The 16,942-nt window shown below is 44.3% G+C and overlaps 1 long non-coding RNA gene across 2 annotated transcripts; it reads right to left on the bottom strand.

Annotated features, from left to right (window-relative positions):
• Window positions 1-1,481: 1,481 nt before the first annotated feature.
• On the bottom strand, window positions 1,482-16,856 carry LOC136645557 (uncharacterized). 2 transcript variants are annotated; one of them, XR_010794147.1, is made up of 6 exons: window positions 16,777-16,856; window positions 15,730-15,890; window positions 13,985-14,072; window positions 10,124-10,265; window positions 6,644-6,707; window positions 1,482-4,686 (listed from the first exon to the last, which is right to left on the bottom strand). It is a non-coding gene; the product is annotated as an uncharacterized lncRNA (long non-coding RNA). The 2 variants fall into 2 exon arrangements; XR_010794146.1 differs by lacking the exon at window positions 6,644-6,707.
• Between the last annotated feature and the right edge of the window lie 86 nt (window positions 16,857-16,942).

Genomic DNA, 16,942 nt, shown 5'->3' on the forward strand with positions numbered 1-16,942 from the left:
GCTGATAGCTGATCATCCTATTTTTCCTGCATGCTCCACGTGCCCCACTGTGTGTAGTGAGCATGCGCATCCAAGACAGATCTAGGCCACATCCGGGTCATTCACAACCAGCTTCCAGGTCAGCAAAAAGACCCCTTTTAAGAGAGAGGCTCGGAGCACACGGTCTCTCTCTGGCTGCCCTCCAAGGCAGAGGTCCTCCATAGGACTCTTCCCCCCTCCCATCCAACTGCTCCTCAGGACAGGTAACTATATCTTGCGTCTGGAACCTTTTCCCTGTCCCCCCCCCCTTTTTTCCTCCCCTTCTCTACCCATCTTTAGTCAGCAACTGGGTTGGCAGATCAGGGACCCCTAAAATCCTTCCCTACAACCTATCCTTTTCTAATTTCTTCGGATGCACCAAATACACGGCACATGCAACCACCATAAAGCTAGGTACATTTTTCAAGTACTAGAACCAAGAAATGTGTATTATGTTTACCTTTGTGTTTTTGTAATAAAACTATAATATTGTACTGAAAGTCCCTTTCTCTCAGTCCCTCCTTAAGCTAAAAAGGGAATTTCTCTGCATTACTCCGTCTTGTTATCTAGCCTGCGATCCTGAAGTTTCCAAAAGGGTAATATAATAATTCCCCTTAAAACATAACAGCCCTTTGTGGTAATACCTGTTCCATGGATACCTGAAACTGCAGATATGGGATCCACAGATATGGAGGCCCCCTGTACTGACTGAGCAATGCAAACTAATAATAAGTCTATATCAAAAAAGCAATTTCAGCCAATTAGTAGTCATTGGGGCTATGAGTTCAAGCAAAGAGGAGCTCTCTAAAATAGAATGTTGGCAGCATCAGGTGAATCTGCCTGGAAAAGAAATTCCACAACTGGTCCATCATCACTGAGAAGGCAATGCTTACTTCTCTCTCGCTCGCTAGTTGCTGTCAGCCTAATTTCTGATGGAGAGCCCAATCCTAAGCTTCACACACCAGCTCACCGCCAGTGTGCACTGCTGCAAATGTGGCGTAAGGCATGTTTGCGGGCCCTAGCACCTATGCCAGCCCAGTGCTGGGCTAGTGCCGGTGGAGCGCAGGAGCTCTGCCACTCGGCGGTTATGTGGACTGCCGAGCAGTGGAGAGGTAGGTGGAGGTGTGGGGGGAGGTGGAGGGAGGATGCGTTCCAGGGGGACAGAGTGGGGCGAGAGGGAGGCTGGTCGCCTGACACAGAGGCTCTTCATTCTACGCCGACCTTCAGGTCAATGTAGAATCAAGTAGTCCCATTACAGGGCTACTCGCTTTACTCAGGGGAAAGGGACAAAAGTCTCCTTCTCCCAAGGAGGAGGCGGAAGCTGTCTGGGGTGCGGTGGATGCGGTGGCAGCCATTTTTGGCGCTGCTGCAGCCCTGTGCACCAGGCAGCTCAGGATTGGGCTATACATCATCCAGGGAAGGCCCTCTGATGTACATGTCAACTGATGGACAGGTCTACAAAGGAGAGGGCAGCATTTCAGATCATTTATGCATTATGGATCAACATTAGCAATTTGAAACATGAATGGAACCAAGTGAAGATAATATTTTGTATGTAATTGCTTTGCTTGAAAGGCTATATAAAAATATTCTTAATAATAATAACAATATATGTTCATAGTAACAAGTCTCACATAATAATTTGGCTGCTATGTTCTGGGACAAATGAAGCTTCTTAACACGTTTCAAAGGCAGCCCCCTTGACAAAACAGTTCAGTAATCAAGTTTATGTTACCAAAGTATGAATAATCACAGCCAGAGCACATGTTGCTCCAGAAGGGGAAGCAGCTGGTGTGTTGAGGTTGGTAAAGGGCACATGGGGTAGTAGGTAAGTGCATCCATAAGCAAACCTGGATTCGGAAACACCTCCAAGCTGCAAACTTGATCTTCCAAAAGGACAGTTACCCCATTCAATACAAGTTAAATACCTTTTCAACAGTCTGATGAAGAACTTATCCTTTGTTGTGACTTCATTTGTTTGGATAAAGCTTCAGTTTATCAGCCTCCTTCCAACCAGTACTGACTGCAAGACAGCAGAGGACCAACCTGAGAAATCCTTCTGTTTGGCAAAAGACGTAGCCAAACATCTGTATACATCTGACTTTCCTAGCTTCATGTCATCCCAGGAATTTTCTAGAAATACTGGTTATCTTCTGGAAGTTCAAACATTCTCAGACTCTTCTTGCCCAGAAGTTGTTCCATTTTGGAAGTATGTAACTGAAACAGCCAAAAAATTAGAGTTTGTACCAAAGATCCCTCCCTCACTCAGAGCAGGAGTGTTGACCACATATTGAAAGTCTGTGAGAGCCAAACACTAATACTTTGCCTCACCCCAGTGAATGGATGGGTTCGGCATACAATAGAGCAGGGGTGGCCAAACTTGCTGAACGCAAGAGCCACATACAGTAAATTTCAGATGTTTGAGAACAAGAGAGATGTTTGAGAGTTACAATATTTACGATGCATTTAAATTCTTAAATATATTTACTCACCATGACCATTAAACTTATGTTTTAATCTGGTGGACTCTCAGTTTATTCCTGGTAAATAATTCTAAAACTTGAAATTTACCTTTTACATTAAGGTAATGACTTTTTATACCAAGATAATTAACATGTTACCTTCTATATGTGATGCAAAAAGGAGTGTATTTCCATGAACAGCACATTATACATAAAAGAGCTTCATGTAGCCCATGAGCCACAGTTTGGCCACCACTGCTATAGAGCCTTCTTGGTCAGATGAAGTCAGCTCTTGTTCAAGATCTCAGCCCTCAGTATCCCAGCCCAGCATGTGCAGTTTGTAAATCCTTCACTCTCCTTTGAAACATCTTTGCCTAGAGACCTACTTGGCAGAGTAAGGACAGGTTTCAGACCTCTACTCCTATCTTTTCCATCTGTGGGTATCAACTGCACACCTTTTCTCACTCCCTTGATTTGCTCCCTTTCTTCCCTCATATCATCCATGTTGCTACAGCATCTCCAAACTTCACCCAAACCTTCTGTTTCTCCATGTTTATTCAAAGGGCTCTGTTATCCTTCCCCCGCTTGCTGTACAGCCTGTCATAGAACCCCTTGGATTCCTAGGAAATCTAGTGCTTTGCTGGATCACACGATTAGTGCCCCCTCACGAATTCCCCCACAAATGCTTTGCTCTCCCTTCATCTAATAACAGAATGACTAGATTTACTAGTCAATTTCAGTTATTACTACTGTGTTGCGCTTTACATGACTCTCCCCCCTCTTCTCAGATAGTCGAAGTAATTCCCCAGTAAACAGGCAGTTTGTTCATTTCATTGACTACTGGTGGGCTTTTCCCACTTCTAGTCATCTTTCCCATGCCAATGCAAGGCAAAGGCACACCATGAGCAAATTATTCCATCATGGGAGAAAAGATGCAATCCTATACATACTTACAAGGGAGTAAATGTCATTGAGCTGAATATGACTTATTTCTGAGTAGACATGCATAATAGGATTGCATTGTAAGTATGGCTTGTATATCTCCTACACACATCTCTGGACAGCTTCTCAAAATCCTGTGGCATTGTGCATCTTTCTATATTGGCCAGAAGTGTGAATTAAAGGGAGTTCCCCATGTCAAATCACTTTACTGAGGGCATTCCTGAGATGTGGCAACATAACAGAGAAGACCATTGAGTAATCCCACCCCCACAGTTGACTTTAAGAGAAGCCTTGCCTCTTATTGGTTTCCTTGGAAAATTCCACATGGCTGCACTTCGGTTGCACAGCAAATTTGAATCTGTACGCATTTGAATTGGGCTGCCCAGGAGTATTGCTAAGCACTCAGCAGTGTTCTACCACGACCACCATGCAGTGAGACTGTGGTGCAAGCCTCTAAACACCAGTGTGGCAGGCAGAGCTGTGGCATGTGAAAACCACATACTGGGGAAACCCTACCCGCCCTCGCACCCTGACCCTCTGCTATTTTAAGGTTTGCATTTGGATTCCAAACCCAATCACTGTCACTCACTTCTACAGCAGCAGTACATTTGGGAACCACTGCTTGTAAGCAAAAGCCATAACATGGGAGCTTCCTGGGTTGGAGTAAACAAGCAACAAAAAAGAAGGGTGCTCAACTCTAGCTGTCCTGATCAACTCCAAGGCCCAATTTAATAAGCTGTGTGTTGAGGTTATGGCCTCCTGAGGAAGAAAAGAGTTCACTGCTGCATCCTAAGCAGGTGCAAAGCAAAAGAGGCACCCATCTTCAGCTGGAGTGAGCAATCAAGGGCCAACAAGACAAAAAATAAAGGTCTTTGGTGAGCTCATCCTATGATGAGCTCATTCTTCACGTTCCTATAGTTCAGGATATAATCATAGATCTCTTGTGTTCTTCATTTGTTCATTGGTCCCCATGTGTGGGATTCTCATTCATTTTACCCACTGGTGCTGAATCAAACACTTCTGCTTCATACGCTATCCAAAAACCATGATGCCAGCTGACACTCAGGACAGTTATCAGACTGCTCACTTCCATTCTTGACTTTCTCCTTTCTTGCCTTCCATTGCCTGCTGAGCATTCATCTTTTTATGAGCTGCCTTTCAATGCATCTTTTCTCTTCAGAAAGCAGCCTTGGCTTTCTTGCCTTGCTTCCCTCCTTTACTGACAGCACAGGAACATCCCAATATAACTCCATGTCTGGGAACCCTGAAAGGGAGAGGAGCCATAGCTCAGTAGAAGAATACTTCCCATTTGGATGCAGAAGGTCCCAGGTTTAATTCCCAACATCTCCAGGTATGGCAGAGAAAAATTTGCCCTGAACCCCTGGAGAGCAGCTGCCAGTGGAAACCATGGTCTGATTTGGTATAAGGCAGCTTTCTATGTAACTGAAGAGTTCCTAGCAAAATGAATGCATAAAATAAATACAAATAGACATGTTCTCAGTTTAGAATATAGGCTAGGATTCAAAGAACTGCATCATGAGTTCAGCATCTTCTGCTTGTGGTTCTTGAACAGCAACTATTGCACAGCAAGTTGTGTTTGAAATAGAGGGACTTTTGAAAGCAATTTGTAATATTTCATGAGATTCTGCTATTTAAAGTCAAAAACTATGCTAGCCATGCCCAAACCTGACCATAAGAAATAAGCACTAAGTAGTTCCACAGCTGGAGACGGAGATGGATGGGGAAAGTCAGCTTAGTAAACAATCACCACACTGAATAAGCATCAAAAATACTTTTCTACATCTACTACATAAATTGATTATTTGCATAGAACATTTCTACTTTACAAACCAAACAGAGATCATACAGGGGACTCTTCATTTGGCAACTTGCATGAGACATGACAAACTTAAGAGCTTTGAGTTTGATTGGAAGGAAAAACCACCAAAAAAGTAGTCCTATATAACAGCATAACTTTTCTTATACCTCCTCTTATCTGTGCAAAGCCATGCTCTGAGGTAAGGGAACAAACATTCCCTGACTTTGAGGAGGCCTCTGTGAGTGACACCCAACTGCAGGATGCAGCACATGCCCCATTGGCACTGCTATGCCAGTGCTGGAAAGTACTGACATAAGGGGTTAGGATTGTGCTCCCATATGTTTAACTATGACTTACGAAGTAGAAGTAAAGAGAAGCAAGCCAGGGGGGTGGAATATAGATTGAGACTGCTGCATTGGAAAGGAGCTGCCACCCACCCACCCCTCAGTTTATCTACTATTTGTCCTGACAGGGAAACGCCCATTGATGCCAGTGAAAGCTTCCTTCTTGGGGCAATAGTAGCTATTGAGGGGGAGGAAGATTATTCAGATTCAAACTGAGACAGAAACAAAGGATTAAATACCCTGTCCCCTAGACCTGAGGTTTTCAAACTCTCCGGGAGTGTGAAAACCCGCAATAAGTGCTTGCAGGGGCGGGGAGGGAGGCAGTGGGGGCGGGGGGAAAGGCAGAGATACAGTCCCCAGGATAGCATCTGTCAGGGGGCTGTAGGGACTGGGATGCACTCACCAGTCCCTGCAGCAGCTGTCCTCAGGTGCGGGGAGCCCTGTGCGAGCGTCTGCAGGGCTCCCCAGGCTTCTAAAAGTGAAAGTGGAGCGATTGTGCTCCACTTCCTGATTTGCAGAAGTAGAGCGCGATCGCTCCACTTTTGGATGGCTGGGGAGCCTTGCAGACACTTGCACAGGGCTCGCGGCACCCCCAGGACACTGCTGCAGGGACTGGTGAGTGCATACCAGTCCCTGCAGCCCCCTGAGAAATGCGATCCTGGGGATCGCGTCACTGCCTTCTCCCTGCCCCCGCCCATTAAGGGGGCAGAACACAGGGCTTTCAGGCTGGGGCGTCACGACACCCGTTTGAATACCACTGCTTTAGACTAAAATATGCCATAAGCTGAAAGTAGGAATGAAATGCACTGAAACAGGTGACTCTGGATGACAAGTGAGGCAAACTACACACTACACTGCAATTCAAATACATGCATTATATTGTAATTTTACTGATAGACGACAGTGAATTTATGACTTAAGCAGAAAGAACACTTAAATAACAACCAACTGCTTGTGAGCATATGCAGAATACCATTCCTACATCACTGAGCAACTGCAGCCTCCCTCTCCCCACAGGCTCAAACTTGAGAAGCAGGGTTTATAGAGTGATGGCTTACCTCCCACAGAGATTAAGGCCCCAGCACAAATTAAGAATAGACTCCCAGCTCCACTGTCACAAAACTATAACCAGAGAATAAATACATTTTATTTCCCTCTACACAACAATTCAATTTACTTATCATTTGCCCTCCTCCAGAAGTGGTTTGCAACTCTCCCTTCCCTTTCTTGTTATAGTCTTGCCTATTCTTTCTCCCCAAACTAATCCACCTCACTTATTTTAGGCCAAAGTCTCATCAGGGTTCACCCAGGAGACTGTTTTCATTACCAAATTCTGGAACACAGGAAGAAAAATACCTCTGAACATACCAAGTACTTTTCTACTCACCTCTGCATAACTGCATTTTTCTGCCTGCCCATACACTTAGAATTGAAGACTGGTTAAGCAAGATTTTCAGTATAAGGTCTGAGCTCACAATCATTTCCCACACAAAAAAATCCACTCCTGGTTTCTTCTCTTGCCCTCAATGCCCTGATTCTCAAAATAAAACAAGGTGGAAAAACAAAATCAAATTCCTGTTACCCTCCATTTTCAGCTGGGTTTTAAGAATATTAGCAGCACAACACTGACCTGAATTTCAACAAGGGCCCCTCTATTGTCTTGTATTTCCAGACAAAAATAGTTCTTGCACAAATTCCTTGAAATGTGCAATCCCTCTCTATAGCATATAAGCCTTCAAATGCTATAATGTCTACATAGTTTTTTCACACTTCTACAGGTATCTGGAACAAAAGCTGCTAAACATCCTTTTAGCTGTGTAACAGCCCAATCCTAAAGGCAGCGGCGCCAAATCGGCTATTGCTGCATCCTTTGACCCCACAGCAGCCGCTGGAAATCTTCTTGGAGGAAAGTCCCAAGCTCCGCAATGGAGCTTCTTAAGTCTGCATCAACTATTTTGCCGCAGCTGACATGACTCTGTGTTAGGCCTTCCAGCCCAACATGCAGGGCTCCACTGGTCCAGCCCCTTCCTGCCCCAGTTCCTCCCCCCACCCTGGAACATCTTCTCTCCACCCCTGAAGCCCTCACCACTGCCCAGAGCTCTTACCTAGCTCCAGGCAGCATCCTGCTGGCCCTGAGCTCAGTGCTGACTCAGCACAGGGCCGGCACAGTGCAGATTTGGTACATGGCTTTGTGGGCTAGCCTTACAGCACATTTGCGACACCCAGAGCCGGTGGTATGCTCATACTGCCAGTGTTGAAGAGCTCAGGATTGGGTTCCAAGTTCACAATAAAGCATATGAAATAAGCCTTAGTGCAGTGGTACTCAAATTTTCCCGGCCAGTGGCTCCCTTGACCCCTGTGGCTGTTGGCCATGACTCCTCATCATGTTCCTGAGGGCTGGAAGTGACATTATTAAACAGGAAGTGGCCAGAAATATTAACTATATTAAATATAATATTGTATTTATTATAATATATTAAATATTAAATATATATTAACTATATTAATATTAATTATATTAATCATATCATTAATTAAATGATTAAATTAAATTATTGATTAAAAATATATTAATACACAGCAATATACATGCTTTATCAATGATCAACTGCTGATCACTGTTGGGAGACAGGATGCTGAAGTAGGTAGATTTTGTCTGGACCAGGACTCATTTTTTTAAACTTTGTAAGCATACCAACAGAATTGTTTTATCAAATGAACTTTGTGAACAACCAGTCTGACCAATATTACACACGCACAACCCTGTGGACCCCAATCCAACTAGTCATTTCTCCCATTCTCCTTGGATAAGATTGAACCCTTTATTAATTTAATTTTTCCAGCAGCTGGTGGGGAAAACAAAAATAGACCAAGAAAATATATCAGAGCTGATAAGGGTTTCTTTAGGAAGCTGATTTGTCTCCTATACTAGGAGATGCACAGCTCAAGCCTATGCATGTCTACTCAGAAGTAAGTCTCATAGTCAATGGGGTTTACTCCCAGGAAAGTGTGGATAGGATTGGGCTGGCAATCACTTCATCAATGGCTGATAAATATTCCCTTCAAATAGCAAGATTCATCACTTTAAAAATGCAGCCTTTCCTCTTCAGTCAAACAACAAGATTAATAAATCACTTTAAAAACAATACCCTTTTTCTGCTCCTGGTCAAATAAAGTGTGTGCCTCCCCCCCCCCCTTTGCCAACTGCATGGAAACAACTTTAAGACCCCTGGTGACTGATAAAATAGGAAGCGTTTTATTTGGGGAGGGGGAGGAAAGTGGGAAGGTTTGGAGATCAAAAGGGGGGAGTGGAAGAGGGAGGGGGTTGAAAAGAGAGATTTCATTTTGATGAGAAGCGATTTCAGGCTTGGAACTAGGAACCAACCAGACAAGGATCAGCGAGGGTTAAGGACTGCAAGCTGAGCATGCTCGGTACTTGCCAGATGGGGGTTGGAGTTGAAGAGCTTTGGAAACAACATGCAGGGAAACAACAACAGAAGGTAGCAGCCTCAGAGTGGAGGGAGAAGAGGGTAGGGCGGCAGCAGCCACTCTCACAGCTGAGCAACTCCCGTTTCTTCTGCTTTAAAAAAAAGCACAGACAACGGGCAGAAGACGGGCTCATATTCTGCCCAGGGGTGTGACTGTATCGCTGTGAGAGGACATTCTGCGCCTCCCCTTTCAGTTCCTGGCGCCTCCCTAAAGAGCCGCGCCGCACAGTTTGAATAGCACTGCCTTGGTGTATTGGCTGAGAAATATCAAGACTTTGTTTAACTCATCATTTTACAGATAGTGTTGCATTAATATCTTCCTTTTTTCACTTTTTTGTTTTATTAAAAGCAAATAAAAAAATTAAAAGGCAACGATATTACAAGTTGTGTGGCAAGTGTGGAGATCTCAAACTACATTTCTTTGTTCTACTACAAAATTACACGAAAAATTATCAAATCTTAAACAATCTACACTTATTAAAAAGTTTATGTTCAACACAAAAAGTAAAATGAGAAAAACATAAAAGTTAAATCTAACACTATGGAATTCCTTTCCCCTTGACTTAGGAATGGCTCCCTCTCTTGAAACTTTTCAGCAAGGCCTGAAGACCTTCTGTTTAAACAAGCCTTCTGAGTTCTCGGCCTTTTTAACATCTTTTCAACACCTTTTAATATTTTTTAAATACTTGGTTACAGGCCTGATTCTTTAATGATTGCTGCTCTATGCTCTTTTTACCTGATTACTTTTTATCTGACTACTGTTTTTATGATATGTGTTATATGCTTTTATCTGTTTTTTAAATTATGTTTTAAATCTGTTTTAACCTGTTGTAAGCCGCCTTGAATCCCTTCGGGGAGAAACGCAGGGTAAAAATAAAGCTATTATTATTATTATTAAATCCCCTATTTACTCATCAAATCCACAGATTTGGTCCATTTCCCCTCAATGCGCAGGAAGTTCATGAATGGTTTCTAACTGCCCATAAAAGTTTTTACTGACTTATTTTTAAGAAGAATTGTAAGTTTATTCATTTCTGCCCAATCCAATACCTTTAGCCACCATTCTTCCAGTGTAGGTATCTCTGGAACTTTTCAGTATTTGGCATGGACTTCTTCCTTGAACATTCAGTTATCAACATGAAACTTATGTGCATTCACATCAAGTTTAAAGTTCAGAGTCAACAACACATACCTGTTTTGGCAGAAACAGGACAACATTATACACAGATTAACTCATAAGAACTGTTTTACTTATAGAAAAACACTAAAAGGTACTAAAAGGCAAATAGCAATGTTATTCTGACATAAGGCCTCTGATTCCTGTAGTGTACTTGGTTATGCACATGATTTCAATATGTAGAAACTATAGCTGCAACCATCCCATGAAATAACAGACTTGACAAGTTGGAAATTGTACTGTTTAATACCCCCTTTTACTTTAACATCCCTTTTAAAGTGCCACTTATTTCATGGTTAAGTGATAGAAAAAGTTAAAGCAAACCATTTCATCTGGTTCTCCACTAAAATATCAAGCAAGAAGAGTCAAAAGTCTAATTTAGACTTTTAGATTTAGAAGAGTGACCTGTTATAACAGTGGGGATTTGAGGATGCGTTATATTTGTTTTCTAAGGGCACAATCTTCTCCCATCTTCCAGAGCTGATGTAGCCATGCCAATGGGGCATGTGTTGCATCCTAAAACAAGGGAGGGGGCAGTTATGTAGGCATCCTCACAGTAAGGAAACATCTGCTCCCTTACATCGGTGATGCATTGATGCTGGAAAATGGATAGGATTTGGCAGTGAAAAATAGTGGATCCGCATTAACTGCTTGGTTGGCATCCACAGATTTCATCATCCGCAGATGCCCAACGCCCCCCAAGTGTCCAAATGTGAATGGAGTTGTTCTTCAGTTGGGTCCAGAGTCCCTTCTATTCCAGTTGGGAATAGGCCTTCTATTCAGTTGGGTCCAGGGCCCACCCATGGCACCTGTGGGCTTCAGAATGGCCCTTTAGGCCAAAAAACACTACTCTTTTATGATAAGACCTAAAGTGATATTTTAATACCTTATAATTATTCTGAGGCCAAGGAAACCCTCCCCAAGTCTCAGAATGCTTTATAAGGCATAAAACTGTCACTTTCAGTTTTACTGTAAAACCATTAAGTAGCTCTTTTTTTTTTGCCAAACTAGCCATGCTGAAAAGTGCATAGGCAGTGGGTGGCAGTGTTTTGTCAATTCTTTTGAACTTGAGGGCTAACAGTGCTATCTTATAAATGTTTATTCAGGAATAAATTCCACTGTGTTTAATCTCAGGTAAGACTGTATAACAGTGGTTTCCAAACTTACCTGCAGCCTTTCTGGCTAAGCCAGGCAGCCACATCTTGAATCTTGCAAAATCTTGACAGATTTTGTGAGATCCAAGATAGCACCGCATGGGGGAACAGGTAGGGGGGCAACTGGGAACATTCTGTGGCGCCCCCATGAATGTGCTGTAATCTCCTAAGGTGTTGTGCAACACACACTTTGGGAATCCTGGTGGTATAGGATTGTGGTCTAAGCAAGCTTTCTGTTATTTTTCACAAGATATACTTGTGTATGCATGTTTTAGTAATCTAAAATTAACACTTTTTAGGGTTAGAAATTTTTCAATTTTGAAAAACAACACCCGTCTGAAACTAATAATTTTAAACAGGAAAGCTCTGGTAGGTGAACATCTCATGAAAAATACTCTAACATCTCTTTCAAGAATCTGTCACTATTTCAGTATCTTCAAGTGAGGAAAATGTTTATCACAATGGATGATGTTGGCATTCTTCAGTCTCGGAAGACTATGGTATCGCGCTCTGAATAGTGGTTCTGGATCAGAGTGTCCTCGCCAGTGCGCGAAGCCTGGGTAAAGTAGATATGGAGGATAGACTGTTACCCATGCAGCCAATCCCCCTTCTCCACGTTGCTGAAATGATCCAGTAGAAAGGCAGAAGCCAATACAGATGGTTCCAGCGGCGTCGCAGAAGTTGCCAGAACATGACTGTTCAGCCATGAACTGCCTCAGGGACTCCGGCTCCGGATTTTGCCTCGAGGTTGGCTCCTGAAGCCTTTTCCATAACTGGATGTAGCCACAAGGCAGCGGAGGTTTGGGGTCAGAGTTTTCCTTCTCTCAGATGAGTCGCCTTCCCAGGCTAAGGAGTTCCATCTACCCGGTGGCTGTTTAGTCGCCTCTTACTACAAGTACAGCCAAACTAAGGGCCTATTCTTATTCCTAGCCCCCAAGGGAGACTGAAAGGTTTTGACCAGGATTTCACAAGGTTTCACAATGGATGTGAAGTTATAAGACACTATAATTTTCTAATAACTGCCACTTAATTTATGTTCTAGAGAAGAATAGAGACAATTCATCTTCTCTTCAAAACATTAGCAGTTCAATGCAAGTATTAATCAAGTTATAAAGACATTAGTTAAACTTTCACAGAGTTCCACAAATTCATAATAAAATGATAATCACCAATTTAATCTGATTCAGGAAAGGCTCATCTCCTGTGAAAAGCCAAAGACAGAACCACTATAGTTGCATTAAGCTATTTATCCTCTCGACATCATGGGGATGAAAACACCATAAACAGATAATTATCCATATCTCAAGTCCCTCTGAGAAAATTCACATAAGGTCACTGGAGTTTAAGGTTACTATTCTGAATATTATTTCACAGGCACCTGGTGATTAGGGTGGGTGAAGAAAAATTAGCAACTACTTCTCATTTTTAAGTAGAAACATTGTTAATTGTTTCTTTTACTCCTGAAGATTCAATAAGCCTCCAAGGAAGAAAGATTAAGGGTCCAATTCCATCCAGCATAGGAGCAGTGGCGCTAAACACCCACTGCTGTATCCTATCCTGGATACAAGCAGGCTGGAGGTCTCCTCAAAGGGGACATTTGTCCCCTTATCCCAAGTAAAGCCCCAGCCTGCTCGAGTCTGTACCAGTTAAATCAATGACACAGACTCAAGAAGCCCCATGTCAGGCTTCCTAGCTGAACGTGGGGGATACGATTCAATGGAGGAGGCCTCTGCTGGTTCTTCCCCCCATTCCACCGTTCTTCTGCCCAGAAATGCCTCCCTTGCCCTTCCTCCACTCTCCCCCACACCACTTAGTGATCATCTTCTCTCCACTGGCAGCCAGGGCTCCTTCAGGGGCACTGACGGGGCAGTACAAGCCTTCCTGCTGGCACCGTTTACTCACTGAGTGGCGCAAACATGCTTTAGAAAACCTGCTGCCAGCACTGCGGTCACAGTGTCAGCGGAAGGGCAATATTGGATCAGGCTACCTGTCACCTAAATTGAAAAGTACACTATTTGGCATAATCTCAAAGTCTATTCAGATAAAATTGATAAATACTAACAATAAAGAAAGACAGAAGTACAGTGAACACACACAATTTCATGTGCAAGTTAGGGTTCCAAAAATGAGGGGGGAAAAAATCTTTGGTGATGGCAAATTGGGAAGAGATTAGGTTATAGAATCTGCTGTATTAGCCTTATTTATGTTAGAAAGTAGCATACAAAATCATCTCTCTTCTCAGTCATCCTCAATGAGCCACCAAAGTGGCTTATCCCAGGAAAATCTGCCTATTCAGGCATTTTGGAGTAGAGACAGTGCTAGATTCTAATACTCCCACAAATGAAAGGAATTCTGTTTGCACCCTCAGGAGCAGATTTTCACAGATGCATAAGTAAGGGGGTTCAGTGAAATAATACCTCTCCTTATGCAAAGAGAACGTCTTCTGTTCATGGAAAATACTAATTGGGAACGGATCCAACTCAAATGTTAATACATGAAAACATAAGGGCAGTGAATCCTCAGCTGTTCAGGACAGAATCCACAGCTGTTCAGAACTGTTGGAGGGCTATGCCTATTTACCTCTGAATAACTGCATTCAGACAATCCGGCAAACCAGGGATATCAAACTTTTTTCATCCAGCAGACCAAACAGCATTCATGGTGCCTGCTGAGGACAAAAAGGGATGTCATTAAGCAGGTGATCACCACTTTTTCTCATGTAGGAACTCATGCGCTGCAACCAACCAAAGAGAAAATAGGAAAATTTGGATCATATTTTTCAAGATATGGGAGAACCCATTTATCATGTGGGCCCTTTCAGCAGTGACACCTCAGCACTGCTAAAAGGGTGGTCTGCACAACAACCGGGCTCTCCTAGCTCCAGCTTTTCTGCAGTTCCTCCTGGCCATACATCACTTCACAGCTCAGTTGCTTATGGTATTGCTGGGACAGCCCAACTATCATGTGGGCCAGATGAAGAGCTTCTGCAGGTTGCATCCAGCCCACAGGCCTTATGTATGACACCCCCGTTCCAAATCATAAGTTGGAGGATCAGGAACAAGCTCAAGAACTCCCTGCCTTCCCTCATGCATGCGGCTTTTGTCTCTTAAACTATCGTATGATTAGAAAAGAATCTAAACTATTAAAGCCACTCACAGAAGGAGAACAGAGAGAGCTCATATTATGGCATGGTTATTTTGCCAGCACAGAGTGGAGGAGCTCTATGTTGAGGTTTTCAGCCTGACACAGAGCATAGGATGTAGCAGAACAAAGCTCCACTAGTCCTATCCCCTTTCCGTCTGGTTCTTCTCCCCACCCACCCTCCCCTGTCCCAGAACATCCCCCCTACCACTGCTCAAAGTTCCTACTGTGCTCCAGGAAGCATCCGTCCAGTGTTGAGTTCAGCACCAGCTCCTTGCGGGGTGTTGCAGATGTGCCTTACAGCACATTTGTGACACCCAGCATTGGCATTGAGGTGCCTTAGGATTGGGCCCTAAATTTCATAGTAAACAGGGGGCTTACTTCTGAGAAAATCTTATAGGACTGCACTGCATAAATGCAATCTTGGGAACAGGTTAGTCAAAACTGAGCCCCACTGTGCTCAATAAAACTTCAGCTGCAATCCTACATGCACTTACCTGGGAGTAAGGCTCCTTGAACTCAGCAGCACTTAGGGTCAAATCCTATGCAACTTTCCAGCCCTGGTATAACTGTGCCAATGGGGTGTGTGGAAGAGAGGGTTGTTATGGAGGCCTCTTCAAGGGAATGTTTGTTCCTTTGCTTTGGGGCTACATTGCAGTTGCACCAACACTGGAAAGTTGGATAGGATTGGGCCCTCAAGTCTAACTAGGCATCCTTCTCCAAGGCTGTAAAGTTAAAGCTTTAAATGGGTTTTTCCTGCTTAATCCATTTCTACCCGGCCCACAGTTTTACATATTTGGTCCCTGTTGCGTATATGCAAAGTTGGGCAGAAATTGCTTAAGGAAAGCCCAATAACCCTGAAGAACAAGGCCAGGAGAAATTCTATATCATACAAAATTTGCATAATTTGATTATATGCTGCATAATTTGATTATATAAAGAAATATCTATACAGAATTACATAAAGAGGATTGTTCAGTACCATGCCTGTAAGAGTGGTGCATAAGCTAGGAATAAATTAATGAAGTTGCTAGGTACCCACCGTACAAATCTAGGAATAAAACTGGACTGAGTTTTAAAATAAAATGAACAAGGACAAAACCAGAAATCAAAGGATAGTTTGGGGGGAAAATGCCCAAAGGGCTGAGCAGGGAATCCTTGCCTACATCTCTTCTTTCAACTACCTGGACATCACTCCTTATCCAAGAGAGCACGTTATAGAGACTTCTGAGCAGGGTGACCATACGTCCTCTTTTTCTGGTACATGTCCTCTTTTTCAGCCTTGTGTCCCAGAAAAGAACTTAAGTGTCCTCCTTTTCCCTGTGAGCAGGCAGCACGGAACCTTCTTGGAATGAATTATACACAATATAGTTTTAAATTTAATAAGTAATATAGCGTTTGAATCAGTTTTCAACCTTTTTTACGCCCCCCCCCTTTCCTTGCAGCAGGGATATGTGGTGGGCGGGTTGGCAGGTGAGGCAGAGCCTCTCTACCCGAGTCCTTCAAAAAGCGCCACTGCTATATGAAGCCCCAAGCAGGCACAACCCACGTGCTCTTGAGGCAGAGCCTCCCCTCTGGAGTCCTTTGAAAAATGCTACCACCATGAGGCACTGAAGCACCCACAGCCCATGCGCTCTTGAGGAACAGTCTCCTCACCAGAGTCCTCCAAATGCAGGTTGTGGGTGTTTGGGCACCTCACATGACACTCTTCAAAGGCTCTGCCTCACCACCCACCACACATCCCTGCCTTGCAGGTACTGCTAATAATCCCCCTCTCCTGTTCCCTATAACAGTGACTGTCAACCTTTTCCGTTGACAGGGCACACTGACAAGGCACTGCAATGGTCAAGGCACACCATCAGTCTTCTGACCATTGCCAAGGCACACTGGGCTGCCAACGGAGGATTCACATCCCCCAATGGCTCTACTAAGAACTGACCCTCCCCTAAACTCCTGCAGCACATCTGGGGAGCATCCCCGGCGCGGTGGTTTAAGAGCTGGCTTCAATTAACCCCTTGAAGCCCATACACACGGGTGTTTTTAGCTCCTCTTTCGTCCAGCCCCACATGTTGGGGGCCTGGTCCTCCCTGGTGGCCACCCTGCGAGGGAGCCAGCCCCCCCCGCCACGAGGCTGCGAGGGAGCTCCCACTCCCCACACAGAGAGCTCCTCCCCGCTCAGGCCCGGGGGCCGCCCGGCCTCCCTCCTCGCAGCTGCCAAGGGGAAGAAGTGCCTTCTCCAGCGCGGCCCTGAGGAAGCCCCGCCGGCTCCGCAGCCGCCGCCATTTCCCCGCCGCCGCCGCTCCCACAGCCCCGCCTCAGCGCGCACGGAGGAGGGGGAGGAGCAGGCGGCGCCCGGCCCCTTTCAGCGGGAACCGTCCGCAGGGGTCGCGCCGGAAG

The sequence above is a fragment of the Tiliqua scincoides genome, chromosome 3 (assembly GCF_035046505.1).
Source record: "Tiliqua scincoides isolate rTilSci1 chromosome 3, rTilSci1.hap2, whole genome shotgun sequence".
Taxonomy (NCBI): Eukaryota; Metazoa; Chordata; class Lepidosauria; order Squamata; family Scincidae; genus Tiliqua; species Tiliqua scincoides.